Below are 22,730 nucleotides of genomic sequence, written 5' to 3'. Positions count from 1 at the left end.
GGTTTCCAGTCTCTCCAAAAGAATGCTGTGATCGATGGTATCAAAAACAGCACTAGGACAGATGCAGAGCCTTGGTCTGAAGCCATTAAAAGTAATTTACCACCTTCACGAGTGCAGTCTCAGTGCTACGATGGAATCTAAAACCAGACTGAAGCGTTTCGTATGTCACCACTTTCAGATACAACATGTGGAACTCTCATAGAGACCAAAAAGGAGATGGTAAAAACTGACTTACATGTAATGATAATATTGTCCTCATATCAATTTAGTTGACCAACAACCTTTCCAATGTTTGATGATAACAGCCGGGAGCCATTTTCACCCAGGTGAATTCCGTCTTCCACAAAGTAGCCAGGCATATTCCAGAAGGATTCAAAATTGTTGACGAAGGACTTTCCCAAGTCCTTGGTCAGACTCATTAACCAGTGGTGAAGAGACCAAAGATGGCTAAAACACTCAGTCCCACAAGGCGAGGACATGTATTTGGGCCTGAGACAATTATTTATTTTGCTAATTTCTAAGCATTCTCTAAGAGTTGTAAGAAATTGTCTCTTAGCTTTAGAGTTTTCACATCATGTTATTAGACCAAATATGCAACACAACTGTTTTCAGAGCAGGAATATGTTTCTTGATTGTGGGCATGACTTCTGATCAATCCAATACCTTAGCTCCAGAAAAACAAATTGTACGGGTATTTCTGACTTCCACCAATCTAACAACGGAGCTTCCCATAATAATGGTTGATGGCTGTTGTCCATTTCAAGCCGGAGCCCTCAGCCAAACCCTAACCCCATCAGGGGCTCCTCTAACTCGCCCCCCACAAATGCCAGGAATAGCAGAGCCCACACTAGACCCCGGTGAAGCAGAACCCACCTTAGACCCCGGCGATGCCATCACAATGTTGGCCGACACGGAAGGAACATCCTACGCTGCATGACAAGACGGTGCCAGAACATCATGCCCCAGAGCGAAGCTATTCGATGTTGGCAGCCCATTCATGAATCCCGTCACCGCAGAGGGCTCAGAAAGTGGAGGATGCCGACCTCGACTTCCGCAATGAACGGTGACGTGTCTGCCTGTCCGGCCAGCCAGGTCCAGGAAAGGATCATCCCGCAATTCAGCAACGAAGGTCCCGCTGACTCCATTCTCCCTTAGTGAGCGATCACTTCCTAGCAGTGGCCAGTCCACCAAAGATAGCCTGCACGAAGGTGAGACTCCCATCAGCCCATCGCAATGCACTGCCCTCGGAGTGGAGAAAATGTGAAAATCACAGGTCTTGGCTTTCCCAGAAGCCTGTGCAAAATAGCTATTTGTATGCTCAGCGTAGCCACTTCAAAACATAGCCTACAGGTCTAGACTAAACTCTAAAATTAAAGACATTTGAGTAATCACCATTGATCGTGGACTGTATTACTGTGCATACTGGATGGACTGGTTACCTCACGCTCCAAAATGTCTGTCCATGAATCTGGGAGAGAACATACAGCTCTCGGCTAAGCTGTTGGTTCACTGATTTTGCATATAGTTAGCCAACAATTATAATGAACTTTCCATTGACCCAATACACTCTAAAAGGAGGTTTCCACAGAGTGTATTGGGTCAATGGAAACCTACCTACAGAGTGTATTGGGTCAATAGAAAACCTCTCTACAGAATGTATTGGGTCAATATAAAACCTCCCTACAGAGTGTATTGGATCAATGGAAACCTCCCTACAGAGTGTATTGGGTTAATGGAAACCTCTCTACAGAGTGTATTGGGTCAATAGAAAACCTCCCTACAGAGTGTATTGGATCAATGGAAACCTCCCTACAGAGTGTATTGGGTCAATAGAAAACCTACCTACAGAGTGTATTGGGTCAGTGGAAACCTCCCTACAGAGTGTATTGGGTCAATGGAAACCTACCTACAAAGTGTATTGGGTCAATAGAAAACCTCTCTACAGAGTGTATTGGGTCAATGGAAACCTACCTACAGAGTGTATTGGTCAATGTAAAACTCCAAGCGGAGTGTATTGGGCCATTAGGAACCTCTCTACAGAGTGTATTGGGCCACAGGGTTCAATTCTCGGGCCGACTCTTTTCTCTGTGTATATCAATGATGTTGCTCTTGCTGCGGGCGATTCCCTGATCCACCTCTACGCAGACGACACCATTCTATATACTTTCGGCCCGTCTTTGGACACTGTGCTATCTAACCTCCAAACAAGCTTCAATGCCATACAACACTCCTTCCGTGGCCTCCAACTGTTCTTAAACGCTAGTAAAACCAAATGCATGCTTTTCAACCGGTCGCTGCCTGCACCTGCATGCCCGACTAGCATCACCACCCTGGATGGTTCCGACATAGAATATGTGGACGTCTATAAGTACCTAGGTGTCTGGCTAGACTGCAAACTCTCCTTCCAGACTCATATCAAACATCTCCAATCGAAAATCAAATCAAGAGTCGGCTTTCTATTCCGCAACAAAGCCTCCTTCACTCAAGCCGCCAAGCTTACCCTAGTAAAACTGACTATCCTACCGATCCTCGACTTCGGCGATGTCATCTACAAAATGGCTTCCAACACTCTACTCAGCAAACTGGATGCAGTCTATCACAGTGCCATCCGTTTTGTCACTAAAGCACCTTATACTACCCACCACTGCGACTTGTATGCTCTAGTCGGCTGGCCCTCGCTACATATTCGTCGCCAGACCCACTGGCTCCAGGTCATCTACAAGTCTATGCTAGGTAAAGCTCCGCCTTATCTCAGCTCACTGGTCACGATGGCAACACCCATCCGTAGCACGCGCTCCAGCAGGTGTATCTCACTGATCATCCCTAAAGCCAACACCTCATTTGGCCGCCTTTCGTTCCAGTACTCTGCTGCCTGTGACTGGAACGAATTGCAAAAATCGCTGAAGTTGGAGACTTTCATCTCCCTCACCAACTTCAAACATCAGCTATCTGAGCAGCTAACCGATCGCTGCAGCTGTACATAGTCTATTGGTAAATAGCCCACCCTTTTCACCTACCTCATCCCCGTACTGTTTTTATTTATTTACTTTTCTGCTCTTCTGCACACCAATATCTCTACCTGTACATGACCATCTGATCTTTTATCACTCCAGTGTTAATCTGCAAAATTGTAATTATTTGCCTACCTCCTCATGCCTTTTGCACACATTGTATATAGACCCCCCCTTCGTTTTCTACTGTGTTATTGACTTGTTAATTGTTTACTCCATGTGTAACTCTTTGTTGTATGCTCACACTGCTATGCTTTATCTTGGCCAGGTCGCAGTTGCAAATGAGAACTTGTTCTCAACTAGCCTACCTGGTTAAATAAAGGTGAAATAAAAAATAAAAAAATAAAAAAATTTGTAACCTCTCTACAGAGTGTATTGGGCCATTAGAATCCTCTCTACAGAGTGTATTTGGCCATTAGGAACCTCTCTACAGAGTGTATTGGGCCATTAGAATCCTCTCTACAGAGTGTATTTGGCCATTAGGAACCTCTCTACAGAGTGTATTGGGCCATTAGGAACCTCTCTACAGAGTGTATTGGGCCATTAGGAAGGAACCTCTCTACAGAGTGTATTGGGCCATTAGGAAGGAACCTCTCTACAGAGTGTATTGGGCCATTAGGAACCTCTCTACAGAGTGTATTGGGCCATTAGAAACCTCTCTACAAAGTGTATTGGGCCATTAGGAACCTCTCTACAGAGTGTATTGGGCCATTAGGAACCTCTCTACAGAGTGTATTGGGCCATTAGAAACCTCTCTACAGAGTGTATTGGGCCATTAGAAACCTCTCTACAGAGTGTATTGGGCCATTAGAAACCTCTCTACAAAGTGTATTGGGCCATTAGAAACCTCTCTACAAAGTGTATTGGGCCATTAGAAACCTCTCTACAAAGTGTATTGGGCCATTAGAAACCTCTCTACAAAGTGTATTGGGCCATTAGAAACCTCTCTACAAAGTGTATTGGGCCATTAGAAACCTCTCTACAAAGTGTATTGGGCCATTAGAAACCTGTCTACAAAGTGTATTGGGCCATTAGAAACCTCTCTACAAAGTGTATTGGGCCATTAGAAACCTCTCTACAAAGTGTATTGGGCCATTAGAAACCTCTCTACAAAGTGTATTGGGCCATTAGAAACCTGTCTACAAAGTGTATTGGGCCATTAGAAACCTCTCTACAGAGTGTATTGTATTTATTTTTTTAATATGAAGCTAATCAAACACAGTGATTATAATACCTCGTAAAACTGACTATCCTACCGATTCTTTACTTAGACTGTCATTTACAAAATAGCCTCCAACACTCTACCTAGCAAATTGGATGCCGTCTATCACAGTGCCATCCGTTTCATCACCAAAGCCCCTTATGCTACCCACCACTGCTACCTGTATGCTCTCATTGGCTGGCCCTCGCTAACTATTCGTCGCCAAATCCACTGGCTCCTGTTCATCTATAAGTCTCTGCTAGGTAAAGCACCGCCTTATCTCAGCTCACTGGTCACCATAGCAACACCCACCCATAGCACACGCTCCAGCAGGTATATCTCACTGGTCATTCCCAAAGCCAACACCTTTTTTGGCTGCCTTTCCTTCCAGTTCTCTGCTGCCAATGACTGGAACGAACTGCAAAAATCAGTCAGAGACCTACGTATATCTCCCTTACTAACTTTAAGCATCAGCGGTCAGAGCAGATTACCGATCGCTGCATCTGTAAATAGCCCATCCATCCAACCAACTACCTACCTCATCCCCCATATTTGTTTTTGTCTTTCTGCTCTTTTCCGCACCAGTATTTCTACTTGCACATCATCATCTGCTCATCTATCACTCCAGTGTTCATTTGCTAAATTGTAATTACTTCGCCACTATGGCCTATTTATTGCCTTACCTCCTCACGCCATTTGGACACACTGTATGCATACTTTTCTATTGTGTTATTGACTGTACGCTGGTTTATCCCATGTGTAACTCTGTTTTGTTATTTGTGTTGCACTGCTTTGCTTTATCTTGACATGGCCGCAGTTGTAAATGAGAACTTGTTCCCAACTGGCCTACCTGGTTAAATAAAGGTGACATAAACCAAAATAAAACAATGAGACAGTGTATTGTATTTCCTGTGTTAATATGAAGCTAATCAGACACAGTGATTATAATGACAGAGTGAATGCTGTGGAAAGGCTGCTTAATGGTTTGACTGTGTGTGTGTGTGTGTGTGTGTGTGTGTGTGTGTGTGTGTGTGTGTGTGTGTGTGTGTGTGTGTGTGTGTGTGTGTGTGTGTGTGAGTGTGTGTGTGTGAGTGTGAGTGTGAGTGTGTGTGTGTGTGTGATCATGCTAGCTGTAGAGAATACCACACTTTCAGGGTTTATGGAAACATGGCCTAAAATAAGGCCTAAAATAAGGCCTAGGGGTGTGTCTCAAACACCACCCTATACCCCTACTTTGTGCACTACATTTGACCAGAGTCTATGGGACCAGAGTGCACCATAAAGGGAGTAGGGACTCAGTCTGACATGTTGGACCATATGAGGACCAGATTTCCTATAAAAGCCTGTTTCCACAGTGGCCCTCTGTCCCTGTCCTATCCAGAACCCTGCAGTAAAATTCAACTCAAACACACAGTGGTGGGAAATACATGACCTTTGATCCCCAAGCAGGTCACAGACAGGACACCATGTGAGCAGGGAAGTAATGAAGAATAGTGGAGCTGACATGCTCTTCATATGAAACAGGCTAACAGGTAGAATACACGCACACACACACACACGTCTTAACAAATACGACACAGATGTTACAGATGTAAAGGGAAGCAGTGCAACAGAAACAACAACACAGAAACTGTTACACATGGAATAAACAAGAGTACAGTCAATAACACAACAGAAACAAAGAGAAAGTCTGTATACAGTGTGTGCAAATGGCGTGAGGAGGTAAGGCAATAAATATGCCGTAATAGCAAAGTCATTACAATTTAGCAGATTAACACTGTAGTGACAGATGAGCAGATGATGATGTGCAAGTAGTGATACTGGTGTGCAAAATAGCAGAAAAGTAAATAAAAACAGTATGGGGATGAGGTAGGTAGATTGGGTGGGCTATGTACAGATGGGCTATGTACAGCTGCAGTGATCAGTTAGCTGCTCAGATAGCTGATGTTTAAAGTTAGTGAGGCAAATGTAAGTCTCCAGCTTTAGAGACAAGAGACAAGACAGCGCAGACTGGCCCTAACCAGAAAAGAAAGGAGTGGTGCACAACTGAGCAAGAGGAAAAGTACAATAGAGTGTCTAGTTTGAGAAACAGTCGCCTCACAAGTCCTCAACTGGCAGCTTCATAGTACCTGAAACCTGAGCAGGTAGTGAGGGATATATAAATCTCCAGCTTCAGCGATTTTTGCAGTTTGTTCCAGTCACTGGCAGCAGAGAACTGGAAGGAAAGGCGTCCAAATTAGGTGTTGGCTTTGGGGGTGACCAGTGAAATATACCTGCTGGAGCGTGTGCTACGGGTGGGTGTTGTTATCGTGACCAGTGAGCTGAGATAAGGCAGAGCTTTACCTAGCAAAGACTTATAGATGATGTAAATGACATCGCCGAAGTCGAGGATCGGTAGGATAGTCAGTTTTATGAAGGTATGTTTGGTAGGAGGCTTTGTTGCGAAATAGATTTCTAGATTTAATATTTTGGATTGGAGATGTTTAATATGCATCTGGAAGGAGAGTTTACAGTCTAGCCAGACACCTAGGTATTTGTAGTTGTCCACATATTCTAAGTCAGAGCTGTCCAGAGTAGTGATGCTAGACGGGTGGGTGGGTGTGGGCAGTGAATGGTTGAAAAGCATGTATATGATTTTACTAGCGTTTAAGAGCAGTTGGCGGCCACGGAAAGAGTGTTGCATGGCATTTAAACTCGTTTGGAGGTTAGTTAACACAGTGTCCAAAGAAGGGTCAGATGTATACAGAATGGTGTCGTCTGCGTAGAGGTGGATCAGGGAATCACCAGCAGCAGGTGCGACATCATTCATATATACAGAGAATAGAGTCGGCCCGAGAATTTAACCCTGTGGTACCCCCATAGAGACTGCCAGAGGTCTAGACAACAGGCCCTCCGATTTGACACACTGAACTCTGTTTGAGAAGTAGTTGGTGAACCAGGCGAGGCAATCATTTGAGAAACCAAGGCAGTTGAGTCTGCAGATAAGAATATGGTGATTGACAGAGTCGTAAGCCTTGGTAGGTCGATGAAGACGGCTGCACAGAACTGTCTTTTATCATTTACGGGTATGATATCGTTTAGTACCGTTTAGTACCTGAGGTGCACCCGTGACCAGCTCGAAAACCGGATTGCACAGCGGTCAAGGTACTGTGGGATTTGAGGTGGTCAGTGATCTGTTGATTAACTTGGCTTTCGTAGACTTCATAGAATTTATTCCAGCCCTCTGATTACAATGAAGAGCAAAACGTGCCACTCTGTTCTGGGCCAGCTGCAGCTTAACTAGGTCTTTTCTTGCAGCACTGAACCACACGACTGGACAATAATCAAGATTAGACAAAACTAGAGCCTGTAGAACTTGCTTTTTGGTGTGTGGTGTCAAAAAAGCAGAGCATCAATTTATTAGGGCAAGACCACCCCCATCTTTACAATCATTGAATCTATGTGTTTAGACCATGACATTTTACAATCTAAGGTAATGCCTAGTCATTTATTCTCCTCAACTTGTTCAACAACCACACCATTCATTACCAGATTCAGCTGAGGTCTAGAATTTAAGGAATGATTTGTACCAAATACAACGTTCTTGGTTTTAGAGATGTTCAGGACCAGTTTACTGGTCACCCATTCCAAAACAGACTGCAAATCTTTGTTAACTTAAGGAGGCTGCGAATTTTCGCAGCTTTTTGTTAAAAATCGCGCTACATTTCAGCGTCCTGCTACTCATACCAGGAATATAGTAAATGCATATGATAAGTGTGTGTGTATAGAAAACACTCTGAAGTCTCTAAAACTGGTTAAATCGTGTCTGTGGCTATAACATAACGTGTTTAGGAGTCAAAATCCTTCGAAAAACTGTTCACAAAAAACACAAAAATAATATCCATCCGCCAGTCAATGTATTGTCTAAGGCTGAAAAAAATACATGGGGATCCCCTGTAAACGCCTACAGCTTCCACACGATGTCGCCAGTGCTGTCATTTTGGGGCTGCTTTATCCTTGGTTTGGTGACGTGTAGGCTCTTCCTTTCTTGGGGCTCACCACAGGATGTTATGAAAGTGAAAACATGGAGTATGATTTCAGGACTTGCTGCTATCGAATACAGATCGCCCCGTGATCAATTTAATAGATTATTAACGTTTATTAATACCTAAAGTAGGTTTAGAAAAGTAATTTGAAGTGATTTGTAAAAGTATATAGGCAACTTTTGTCATTTTAAAAAGTGTATGTGTGTTTTAATGAAAGTTTGAGTTTTATCGGAAACTTTCGGTGGCGCTCTAAAATGTCCGCTGATTTGATCCCGCCACAGGGACCTCGTCCATAAGAAGATTTATTAATTAACTTCTTAAGGTATAGGGGGCAGCATTTTCACTTTTGGATAAATCGCGTTCCCAATTTCAACTCCCTGCTACTCATGCCAGGAATATAAGATATGCATATTATTAGTAGATTTGGATAGAAAACACTGAAGTTTCTATAACTGTTTGAATCATGTCTGTGAGTATAACACAACTTATGTAGCAGGCAAAACCCAGAGAACTAACTGTTCAGAATTTTTTATTGTTCTCATAAGAGTTCTCATTGGCAAATTATATTTCTTAGGAACCTGTTTTCAGTTCCTAACGCTTCCACTGGATGTCACCAGTCTTTGGAATTTGGTTGAGGTTATTCATTTGTGCAATGAAGAAGTCGGCCATCTAGGGTAACTGGGTAACACTGTTGAGAGTGCGCAAGATGTGAAAAGTAGCGTTGGTTTGTTGTCTTCCTGTATTGAACACAGATAGACCAGTCTACAATTTGACCGATTATTAAAACTTGTTGAGGATAGGGGGCTGTATTTTCACTTTGGATGAATTGTGGAACTAGGACTCCTTGCACTACATTCTGATGAAAGATCATCAAAGGTAAGGGAATATTTACGTTGTAATTTCGTATTTCTGTTGACTCCAACATGGTGGTTACGTCTGAGCGCCGTCTCAGATTATTGCAATGTTAGGCTTTTTCCGTAACGTTTAAAAAATAATCTGACACAGCGGTTGCATTAAGAACCAGTGTATCTTTAATTATATGTAGAACATGTATCTTTAGTCAAAGTTTATGAGTATTTCTGTTATCTGGCGTAGCTTTCTATAATTCCTCCGGATATTTTGGAGGAATTACTGAATATGGCGTCAATGTAAACCGATATTTGTGGATATAAAAATGCATATTATCGAACAAAACATAAATGTACTGTGTAACATGTCATATGACTGTCATCTGATGAAGATTTTCAAGAGGTTAGTAATTTTATTACTACATTTGATTTCTAATCCTGCTTTGGTGATTTTATCTTATCTTTTTTCTTTGGTTTGGTGGGGGTCTAACATTAATATGTGTTGTGTTTTTGCTGTAAAACATTTAAAAAATCTGACATGATGGGTAGATGAACAAGGTGTTTATCTTTCATTTGAGGAATTGGATTTGTTAATGTGTGAAAGTGAAATATTTCTAAAGAATATTTTTGAATTCCCTGCACCACCTTTTCAGCTGAACGGGGGGGTGGAGTTCCCTGAGGGGAACCACTTGCCCCAACAGGTTTTAACATTTAAAAATAGATAAAGTTGTATTATAAAAGTAGTTTGAACATTTTGGCAAAGTTTATAGGCCACTTTTGAAATATTTTGGAGTTGACGTTGCGTTTTTTGGAAGCAGTTTTTTTCTGGATCATTTTATTTCAGCGTTTTGTGTAGCGCCTGCAGGGTTAAAATATGCTACCCTCTTTGTTTATTATTGTGCTATCATCAGATAATAGCTTCTTATGCTTTCGCCGAAAAGCCTTTTTAAAATCTGACATGTTGGCTGGATTCACAACGAGTGTAGCTTTAATTGAGTATCTTACATGTGTGATTTAATGAAAGTTTGATTTGATATCATTTTTATTTATTTGCCGCACTGCATTTTCCCTGTTTTTTGACCAAGTGGGACGCAACCGTCCCCTAGCCCAAGAGGTTAACTCAAAAAGCATTGAGGCCTCAACGCCAACCGTCCCTGAGCCTAAGAGGTTAACTCAAAAAGCATTGAGGCCTCAACGCCAATACCATAAGAAGTTAAGGGTTTCAGTGACTTCATCAGCTGTGGATGCTAATGCGTATATGGTTGAATCATTAGCATATATGGACACACGTGCTTTGTTTAATGCCAGTGACAGGCCATTGGTAAAAACAAAAAAGAATAGAAGGCCTAGAGAGCTGCCCTGCGGTACACCACACTTTACATGTTTGACAATAGAGAAGCTTCCATTAAAGAAAACACTGAGTTCTATTAGATATATTGCTCTGAATCCACTATATAGCAGAAGTTGAAAAGCCATAGCGCATATGTTTTTTCAACAACAGGTTTGTGTGGCGGGTAGCCTAGTGTTTAGAGCATTGGACTAGTCACCGAAAGGTTGCAAAATCGAATCCCCGAGCTGACAAGGTAAAAATCTATCCTTCTGCCCCTGAACAAGGCAGTTAACCCTCTGTTCCAAGGCCATCATTGAAAATAAGAATTTGTGACTTGCCTAGTTAAATAAAAAAATTAATCGTCAATAATATCAAAGGCTGCACTGAAATCTAGCAGTGCAGCTACCACAATCTTCTAATGATCAATTTCTTTCAACCAATCATCAGTAATTTGTGTCAGTGCAGTACATGTTGAGTGCCCTTCTCTATAAGCATGCTGAAAGTCTGTTGATGAGGAATTGAAAAACCGTATTCATAATGAAGTTTCTTCTACTTTTTGTTGAGTTTAGTCACAGAATTTCCCCATTTACAGTAAGTCAGCCAATCAGATGTACAGCCAGACTTATTAGCCACTCCTTTTCCCCCATCAGGGCAGCAGGGTAGCCTAGTAGTTAGAGCGTTGGACTAGTAACCAGAAGGTTGCAAGTTCAAACCCCCGAGCTGACAAAGTACAAATCTCTTGTTCTGCCCCTGAACAGGCAGTTAAACCACTGTTCCTAGGCTGTCATTGAAAATAAGAATTTGTTCTTAACTAACTTGCCTAGTTAAATAAAGGTAAAATAAATAAAAATCTCTTTCAACCATACAGTTTTTAAATTCCTCATCAATCCATGGAGCCTTAACAGTTCTAACAGTCAGTTTTTTTAACAGGTGCATGTTTATCGTACAAATCAGCTGGGCTTGACAATCTGGACCCTCTATTTCTGAAACTATCTGCCACCATTGTCGCAACCCCTATTACCAGCCTGTTCAACCTCTCTTTCATCTCGTCTGAGATCCCCAAGGATTGGAAAGCTGCCGCAGTCATCCCCCTCTTCAAAGGGGGAGACACCCTGGACCCAAACTGTTACAGACCTATATCCATCCTGCCCTGCCTATCTAAGGTCTTCGAAAGCCAAGTCAACAAACAGGTCACTGACCATCTCGAATCCCACCGTACCTTCTCCGCTGTGCAATCTGGTTTCCGAGCCGGTCATGGGTGCACCTCAGCCACACTCAAGGTACTAAACGACATCATAACCGCCATCGATAAAAGACAGTACTGTGCAGCCGTCTTCATCGACCTCGCCAAGGCTTTCGACTCTGTCAATCACCATATTCTTATCGGCAGACTCAGTAGCCTCGGTTTTTCGGATGACTGCCTTGCCTGGTTCACCAATTACTTTGCAGACAGAGTTCAGTGTGTCAAATCGGAGGGCATGCTGTCCGGTCCTCTGGCAGTCTCTATGGGGGTGCCACAGGGTTCAATTCTCGGGCCGACTCTTTTCTCTGTGTATATCAATGATGTTGCTCTTGCTGCGGGCGATTCCCTGATCCACCTCTACGCAGACGACACCATTCTATATACTTTCGGCCCGTCTTTGGACACTGTGCTATCTAACCTCCAAACAAGCTTCAATGCCATACAACACTCCTTCCGTGGCCTCCAACTGCTCTTAAACGCTAGTAAAACCAAATGCATGCTTTTCAACCGGTCGCTGCCTGCACCTGCATGCCCGACTAGCATCACCACCCTGGATGGTTCCGACCTAGAATATGTGGACGTCTATAAGTACCTAGGTGTCTGGCTAGACTGCAAACTCTCCTTCCAGACTCATATCAAACATCTCCAATCGAAAATCAAATCAAGAGTCGGCTTTCTATTCCGCAACAAAGCCTCCTTCACTCAAGCCGCCAAGCTTACCCTAGTAAAACTGACTATCCTACCGATCCTCGACTTCGGCGATGTCATCTACAAAATGGCTTCCAACACTCTACTCAGCAAACTGGATGCAGTCTATCACAGTGCCATCCGTTTTGTCACTAAAGCACCTTATACTACCCACCACTGCGACTTGTATGCTCTAGTCGGCTGGCCCTCGCTACATATTCGTCGCCAGACCCACTGGCTCCAGGTCATCTACAAGTCTATGCTAGGTAAAGCTCCGCCTTATCTCAGCTCACTGGTCACGATGGCAACACCCATCCGTAGCACGCGCTCCAGCAGGTGTATCTCACTGATCATCCCTAAAGCCAACACCTCATTTGGCCGCCTTTCGTTCCAGTACTCTGCTGCCTGTGACTGGAACGAATTGCAAAAATCGCTGAAGTTGGAGACTTTCATCTCCCTCACCAACTTCAAACATCAGCTATCTGAGCAGCTAACCGATCGCTGCAGCTGTACATAGTCTATTGGTAAATAGCCCACCCTTTTCACCTACCTCATCCCCGTACTGTTTTTATTTATTTACTTTTCTGCTCTTCTGCACACCAATATCTCTACCTGTACATGACCATCTGATCTTTTATCACTCCAGTGTTAATCTGCAAAATTGTAATTATTTGCCTACCTCCTCATGCCTTTTGCACACATTGTATATAGACCCCCCCTTCGTTTTCTACTGTGTTATTGACTTGTTAATTGTTTACTCCATGTGTAACTCTTTGTTGTATGCTCACACTGCTATGCTTTATCTTGGCCAGGTCGCAGTTGCAAATGAGAACTTGTTCTCAACTAGCCTACCTGGTTAAATAAAGGTGAAATAAAAAATAAAAAAAAATAAATATCAATAATTGGAAGAAGCAATTTCATAAATTCACCAAGTGCAGCGTCTAGATGCTCCTCATTAATCACATCAGACCAACACATATTTCTAACGTCATCCACATAAGAGTCACAGCAAAATCTTTAGTATGACCTCTTATCCACTATTTTTGGCCCAGCTGTTAGAACTTTGGTTTTCCTGGATATAGCCACTATATTGTGATCACTGCATCCAATGGGTTTAGAGCTTTAGAACAAAGTTCGACAGTATTAGTACACATCTGATCAATACATGTGGATGATCTTGTTTCTGTAGTGTTTGTAAACACTGGTACGTTGATAAATAACCTGAACCAGATTACAGGCACTGGTTACAGTGAGAAGCTTCCTCTTGAGTGGACAGCTTGATGAAAACCAGTCAATATTCAGGTCCCCAAGAAAGTAGACCTCTCTGTTTACATCACATATCAAGCATTTCACACATATTATTTAGATACTGACTGTTAGCACTTGGTGGCCTATAGCAACACCCCAAAAGCTCCAACAGTGCTGTAATACCTAACGATACGCACACAATACAAAAAGTAAATAGAAAATTGAGAAATGTGTTTCAGGAAACTTGGCGTATGTCGGATTTCACTACTTCACAGGAGAGGTATTCGAGCATAACATTACATTTTTTATCGAAATACATTTTGGGGCAGAATGCCTTCTCGAACATGTGAACTTTCATGTGCCTTAATATCAAACTTGTATGGCATCTGTAAATACTAATACAATTGTTAAATACAAGCCTAGTTGGTTTAGCCACAGAAAAAGTCAGGAACCTTCATGCTAGCCGTGATTGGCTGAGATAATGGATGGGTTGGACATGCTAAGAGATGAATTCTGATTGGTCTGCCATGTAACTTGCTTCTGTCTGTAACATGAGCTGCTCGTATGTGTCGATAATCCTTGCTACCATTTTTTTTAAAGATATAACATTAGCCATGGAGAACTGCAAAAGTGTTGCTACTGCTCTCAACATCATTGCTGCCCTTAATTTATCAGGCGCTATCTACAAAGATCAGTAGGAAAGTCTGTGTGAACTGGAGTGACTTGACACAACGCAGGCCAAACAAGCTGTACAGCTGTATAAAACGGGGTTAAAGGGGTTCCAGTCTGCCGTGAAGCAGTACTCCCGAGTAGCGCAGCGGTCTAAGGCACTGCATCCCAGTGCTAGAGGCATAACTACAGACCCTGGTTAGATCCCGGGTTGTATCACAACCGGCCGTGATAGGGAGTCCCATAGGCCCAGCATCGTCCAGGTTAGGTGAGGGTTTTGCCGGGGTAAAATAATTTCTTCTTAACTGGCTAAATATATATTTTCCAGGATGGTGAAAAGGCATCTTTCCCGGATGTTGAAAATTATCCATTTTCCGAACGTTGAAATCAGGTTCATTTTCGGTTCTAAATGAAAGTTGAAAATACATATTTTCAATAAACGGTGGACCAACCACATGGATAGGCATTCATAAACGGTGGACCAACAACGGGGGAAACAACTGATCCTGACAATGGGGGGAAACCTCTGATCCTGACAATGGGTGGAACCACTGATCCTGACAATGGGGGAAACCACTGATCCTGACAATGGGGGAAACAACTGATCCTAACAATGGGGGGAAACCACTGATCCTGACAATGGGGGGAAACCTCTGATCCTGAAAATGGGGGGAAACCTCTGATCCTGACAATGGGTGGAACCACTGATCCTGACAATGGGGGAAACCGCTGATCCTGACAACGGGGGGAAACCACTGATCCTGACAATGGGGGGAAACCTCTGATCCTGAAAATGGGGGGAAACCACTGATCCTCACAATGGGAGACACCACTGATCCTGACAATGGTGTTAAACCACTGATCGTGACAATGGGGTTAAACCACTGATCCTGACAATGGGGGGAAACCACTGATCCTGACAATGGGTGGAATCCACTGATCCTGACAATGGGTGGAATCCACTGATCCTGACAATGGGGGGAAACCACTGATCCTGAGAATGGGGGAAACCACTGATCCTGACAATGGGGGAAACCACTGATCCTGACAATGGGGGAAACCACTGATCCTGACAACGGGGTTAAACCACTGATCCTGACAACGGGGTTAAACCACTGATCCTGACAACGGGGTTAAACCACTGATCCTGACAACGGGGTTAAACCACTGATCCTGATAATGGGGGGAATCCACTGATCCTGACAATAGGGGGAAACTCCTGGACAATAGTTGTGATTGTCCATTCCATATTATCCATTTTAATGTGACCTGTCCTGTTTTAAGGATATGTTGCTTTGCTAAACTTCTTCAGGATTGGTAGGTCCACTGTGGAACGGTCTAGCTAACGTAGGCTAATGCGATTAGCATGAGGTTGTAATTAACAAGAATATTTCCCAGGACATAGACATAGTATCTGATATTGGCAGAAATTATTTTTAATCTAATGGCACAGTCCAATTTACAGTAGCTATTACAGTGAAAGAATACCATGCTATTGTTTGAGGAGAGTACACACTTTTGAACATGAAAAGTTATTAATTAACAAATTAGACACATTTAGGCAGTCTTGATACAACATTTTTAACAGAAATGTGATGGTTCATTGGATCAGTCTAAAACTTTGCACATACACTGCTGTCATCTAGTGGCCAGCATCTACATTGCACTTTCACTGGAATAATACATTATGGCCTTTCTCTTGAATTTCAAAGATGAGGGTACAAACATTTTTTTTGTGTTTTTCTTTGTATTATCTTTTACTAGATCTCAAGTGAAATATTCTCCTACATCCCTTTTACATTTACACAAATTGTCAAAATGTTTCCTTTCAAATGGTACCGCCGCCACTTGCCTTACCTGATGCCACTGTTCTATCCTGCCGGTGCAACGTATAACAACCCAGCTGTATGTTGATATTGTCATCGTTCAGCCACGACTCTGTGAAGCATAAGATGTTACAGTTTTTAATGTCCCATTGGTAGTTTAATCTTCCGCGTAACTCGTCGATTCTTCAAGGATTGTACTTTTGCTAGCAGAATGGAGGGAAGTGGGGGTTTATTAAATCGCCTACAAATTCTCAGAAGGCAGCCCGCCTCTCTTTCTCTGCCTCCTCTTCACGCAGATCATGGGGATCGGGACCTGTTCCAGAGGAAACAGTATATCCTTCGTGTTGGGATCCTGATGTCTAGAAGTTATTTTTGGTCATAAGAGACAAACAACGCAAATAAACAAACAAAAAAACACATTCGGTCTCGTAAAACGTCTGCCTTTTTCTCCGGTGCCATCTTACAACAACGTATCATATCCTATATCTGATACATGGTTTTTGTTGGATGATTATTTTTACGGAAGGTTGATGGAGCGCCGCAGAGAGGCATCTCTTCAACAGCACACTGGAGAGGCTCGCTGGGAATGGACAGCACCCTGGAGAGGCACACTGGGAATAGACAGCACCCTGTAGAGGCACACTGGGAATGTACAGCACCCTGGAGAGGCACATTGGGAATAGACAGCACCCTGTAGAGGCACACTGGGAATGGACAGCACCCTGGAGAGGTGTGCTGGGAATAGACAGCACCCTGGAGAGGCATGCTGGGAATGGACAGCACCCTGGAAAGGCATGCTGGGATTGGTAGAGCAAAATATTTTGCTCCCCTGCCTTTGACAAAGTGGGTACTGCTTATCAAAGGATGGCGCTCACCTAAAAAGTCCATATGCCATTGTATTGTTTTTTAGGGCAGAATTATGTGAGGTTTTATGTGTCATTGTTGGAGGTGCGTCTTGGTCAGTTTAACTCAGAAAATACCACCCTCATCAATCTGCTGCCATAGGCGGCCTCCTAATCCCGCTTTATGAGGCGGCCTCCTAATCCCGCTTTATGAGGCGGCCGTGCCTATGGCATATCATAATCACAACAATAAGTTGGTTATAACAAACTCCGAACACATTAACACATGTGACAGCAAAATGGATGCAGAGGAAGTGACAAACTGGAAATGGGCTGAATATTTCCACATTGTTCAGGAGGTACAGTGGAAGTCAGTGTAGAATAAAATACTGGAGATGAAGAAACAGAAGGGAAGTGCTGCGTGCCAAACAGGTGATGTGCAGTATACAGCTGTTAGATTACCATATCATTTTTCTGACGTTTGGAACACTGTAAACAACAATAAATAAATGATAAGCGTACCAGAGTCTGTTGTAATGTTTTTTTGCAAAGCCTTTACTACAGCAAAGTCTAAAAACAGTCACATTCGTGAATGCAATTTCCAAAACGGAATGGTTTATTTATTGTTAACCTGGTTAAGCTAATTATTCAAGGCTCACTTTATTTTATTTTAAAACTGAAATGTTTGATTGCATTTCAAATCACGAAAAACTTGTCTGCTTTGTGATGACATGAACAAATTCATTATTGATTGATACAGGATCCTTTAGAGCATGGGTGTCAAACTCTGGCCCGTGGGCCAAATTTGGCCCGCGGGGTAATTATATTTGGCCCGCGAGACAATACCAAATTACTACTAGAGCTGGCCCGCCGGTATTATACAGCGCATTCACCACTAATACTACGAATCCCATAATGCTCTGCTGTTTTCGCACGCCAATCAGGACAGGACCCAGAAACGCTCTCTCCTCTGTGACAGTAGTCATAGCAACATAGACGCTACAACTGTCAGCGAGCTAACCCTTCCCAAAAATGGCGAAAAGAAAGGCAGAAAACAGGAGCTTTCTGGACAAGTGGGAGGCAGAATATCTGTTTACATATGTAAAAGACAAACCTGTTTGTCTTGTTTGTTGAGTCAACGTGGCTGTAAGTAAGGAGTACAACATTAGACGACACTATGAAACGAAACACCATGACAAATACAAGGACCTGGACATGACTCAAAGGAGCCAGAAAGTAGAGGAGATGAAAAGAAGTTTGGTTTCACAACAGAATATGTTTAAAAAAGCCACATCACAAAGCGAGGCTGCTGTAAAGGCTAGTTATATAGTGGCAGCAGAGATCGCAAAATCAGCCCGGCCCTTTAATGAGGGAGAGTTCATGAAAAAGTGCATGATGAAGGTTTGTGACCTCGTATGCCCAGAGAAAAAAACAAGCATTTTCAAACGTGAGCCTGAGCAGGAACACAGTAGCTGATCGCACATGTGATCTTGCCACCAATCTGTATGACCAGCTGATGGAAAAGGGAAAAGATTTTGTTGCGTTCTCCCTCGCTGTGGATGAGAGCTGCGACGCATCTGATACTGCTCAGCTGTCAGTCTTCATCCGTGGAGTGGACTCAAATCTGTGTGTTACGGAGGAGCTATTAGGATTCAAATCAATGCATGGCACAACCACAGGAAAGGAAATCTTTGAGGAGGTTTCCAAATGTGTAACTGAAATAAAGCTGCCGTGGGATAAACTCGTTGGATTAAAGACAGATGGTGCGCCAGCGATGTGCGGTAAAAAGAGTGGACTGGTGGGCATGGTTCGGGAGAAGATGCGGGAAGAGAACTGTGCAGGTGAGCTAACTGTTTACCACTGCATCATACATCAGGAAGCACTGTGTGCCAAAGCCCTAAAGATGGAACATGTTATGACCACAGTAACACAGGTAGTTAACTTTATAAGAGCCAAAGGTCTAAATCACCGCCAGTTTAAATCTTTTCTGGAGGAGTGTGGTTCGGAATACGCAGACGTGCCGTATCACACAGAGGTGAGATGGCTAAGCAGAGGAAAAGTACTGAACAGATGTTTCGAGCTGCGTGAGGAAATATGTCAATTCCTGGAAACCAAAGGGAAGGATACAGCAGAGCTCCGGGAGCAAAAGTTCCTGTGTGAGCTGGCCTTTCTCTGTGACATCTCGAGCCATCTCGATGCGCTGAACCTGCAGCTTCAGGGGCGGGGGCGCATCATCACAGACATGTACGCTGCAGTGAGGGCCTTCAAAACTAAACTGTGCCTGTGGGAGAATCAGATGCTACAAGGAAACCCTTGCCATTTTCCCTGCTGCCAATCCATAAAAGCGCAGATCTCTACCGCCGTGTTCCCATGCGCACAGTTTGCTGAAAAACTCAGTGTTCTCGCCGCTGAGTTTAGCCGGCGATTTGCCGACTTCGATGCCCAGAAATGCAAGTTTGAACTGCTTAGTAATCCCTTCGCAGTTGATGCACCAACCAACATCCAAATGGAGCTGATTGAACTCCAGTGCAACGACACGCTGAAGTCAAAGTATGATGCTGTGGGCGCCGCACAGTTTCCACGGTTCATCCCTGACACAATGCCTCAGCTCCGCACCCAAGCTGCTCAGATGCACTCCATGTTCGGCAGCACTTATCTATGCGAGCAACTTTTCTCCTCGATGAAGATGACCAAAACAACTCACAGGAGACGTCTGACTGATGAACATCTTCGCTCGATACTGAGGATTTCCTTAGCTCAGAGCTTGAGCCCAGACATTGATGAACTAGCATCCAAGAAGAGATGCCAGGTATCTGGCTTGGGCACATCAGATTAGACCAGTGTGCAATAATTAACGTTTTCTTTATGCACTTTTTCTTGCTACAAGGCATGGGCTTGAATGGTTGATTGATTTATTATCATTTTATTTGTAAAATTATTAGCCAGTGGAAAAAGTTTATTTTGGTATTTAAATCAGAAGGCTGCAAATAGAAAAGAGGCATACAATTTTTATTTAAATTTTATTTATTTAATAAATGAATGCCATTGATGTGTTTTTTCATTTGAAATTCGATTTTGCATGTCTCCACTATTAAATTATATATTGTATGGTAATAAGCGATGCTTGTTCCATATTCAATGTTAAAGCAAAACTTGTTTGGGTCCATATTAAAAGGTTAATTTGTTCAATGTTTGCCCGTGACTTTGTTCAGGTTTTACATTTTGGCCCACTGGGTATTTGAGTTTGACACCCCTGCTTTAGAGGTATTGAAATATAGGCCTCAGTAAGATACAGTATTAAGACTAAACAGGACGTGCTCTAAGGTCTACAGCTCCATGGTGGTTCTATACTAAGTCTACTGATGATAATGACATGGTGGTTCTACACCAAGTCTACTAATGATAATGGCATGATGGTTCTGTACTAAGTCTACTAATGATAATGACATGGTGGTTCTACACCAAGTCTACTAATGATAATGGCATGATGGTTCTATACTAAGTCTACTGATGATAATGACATGGTGGTTCTATACTAAGTCTACTAATTATAATGACATGGTGGTTCTATACTAAGTCTACTAATTATAATGACATGGTGGTTCTACACTAAGTCTACTTATGATAATGGCATGATGGTTCTATACTAAGTCTACTGATGATAATGACATGGTGGTTCTACACTAAGTCTACTGATGATAATGACATGGTGGTTCTATACTAAGTCTACTGATGATAATGATGTGGCTCTATACTAAGTCTACTGATGATAATGACAAATGGTGGTTCTATACTAAGTCTAATGATGATAATGACATGGGGGTTCTATACCAACTCTACTGATGATAATGATATGGCTCTATACTAAGTCTACTGATGATAATGTCATGGTGGTTCTATACTAAGTCTACTGATGATAATGACATGGTGGTTCTATACTAAGTCTACTGATGATAATGACACGGTGGCTCTATACTAAGTCTACTGATGATAATGACATGGTGGCTCTATACTAAGTCTACTGATGATAATGTCATGGTGGTTCTATACTAAGTCTACTGATGATAATGACATGGTTGTTCTATACTAAGTCTACTGATGATAATGACATGGTGGTTCCATACTAAGTCTACTAATGATAATGACATGGTGGTTCTATACTAAGTCTACTAATGATAATGACATGGTGGTTCTATACTAAGTATACTAATGACATGGTGGTTCTATACTAAGTCTACTGATGATAATGATACGGTGGTTTTATACTAAGTCTACTGATGATAATGACATGGTGGCTCTATAATAAGTCTACTGATGATAATGACATGGTGGTTATAAACTAAATATACTAATGATAATGACATGGTGGTTCTACACTAAGTCTACTAATGATAATGGCATGATGGTTCTATACTAAGTCTACTGATGATAATGACATGGTGGTTCTATACTAAGCCTACTAATGATAATGACATGATGCATCTATACTAATTCTACTAATGATAATGACATGGTGGTGCTATACTAAGTCTACTGATGATAATGGCATGGTGGCTCTATACTAAGTCTACTGACGATAATGACATGGTGGCTCTATAATAAGTCTACTGATGATAATGACATGGTGGTTCTACACTTATTCTACTAATGATAATGCTATGGTTCTATACTAAGTCTACTAATGATAATGGCATGATGGTTCTATACTACGTATACTAATGATAATGGCATGATGGTTCTATACTCAGTCTACTAATGATAATGTTTTGTTGGTTCTATAATAAGTCTACTGATGATAATGATGTGGTTCTATACTTAGTCTACTGATGCTAATGACATGGTGGTTCTATACTAAGTCTACTGATGATAATGATATGGTGGTTCTACACCAAGTCTACTAATGATAATGGCATGATGGTTATATACTAAGTCTACTAATGATAATGACATGGTGGTTCTATACTAATTATACTGATGATAATGACATGGTGGCTCTATAATAAGTCTACTGATGATAATGACATGGTGGTTCTACACTTATTTGACTAATGATAACGCTGTGGTTCTATACTAAGTCTACTAATGATAATGGCATGATGGTTCTATACTAAGTATACTAATGATAATGTCATGATGGTTCCATACTCAGTCTACTAATAATCATGTTTTGGTGGTTCTATACTAAGTCTACTAATGATAAAGACACGGTGGTTCTATACTAAGTCTGCTAATGATAATGGCATGGTGGGTCTATACTAAGTCTACTAATGGTAATGTCATGGTGGTTCTAAACTAAATCTACTAATGATAATGGCATGGTGGTTCTATACTAAGTCTACTAATGATACTGATATGGTGGTTCTATAGTAAGTCTACTGATGATAATGACATGGTGGCTCTATACTAAGTCTACTGATGATAATGACATGGTGGCTCTATACTAAGTCTACTGATGATAATGACATGGTGGTTCTATACCAATTCTACTAATGATAATGGCATGATGGTTCTATACTAAGTCTACTAATGACAATGGCATGATGGTTCTATGCTCAGTCTACTAATGATAATGTTTTGGTGGTTCTATACTAAGTCTACTAATGATAATGGCATTGTGGGTCTATACTAAGTCTACTAATTGTAATGTCATGGTGGTTCTAAACTAAATCTACGAATGATAATGACATGGTGGTTCAATGCTAAGTCTACAGATGATAATGACATGGTGGTTCTATACTAAGTCTACTGATGATAATGACATGGCGGTTGTATACTAAGTCTACCGATGATAATGACATGG

General features: G+C 42.1%; 1 pseudogene; it reads left to right on the top strand.

The window, feature by feature from the left end:
• Positions 1-17,870: 17,870 nt before the first annotated feature.
• On the top strand, positions 17,871-19,930 carry LOC109884850 (general transcription factor II-I repeat domain-containing protein 2-like; annotated as a pseudogene).
• The last annotated feature ends 2,800 nt before the right edge of the window (positions 19,931-22,730 follow it).

This window comes from Oncorhynchus kisutch, linkage group LG6, assembly GCF_002021735.2.
Source record: "Oncorhynchus kisutch isolate 150728-3 linkage group LG6, Okis_V2, whole genome shotgun sequence".
NCBI classification, from domain to species: Eukaryota; Metazoa; Chordata; class Actinopteri; order Salmoniformes; family Salmonidae; genus Oncorhynchus; species Oncorhynchus kisutch.
This window is presented reverse-complemented; position numbering and strand designations above follow the sequence as displayed.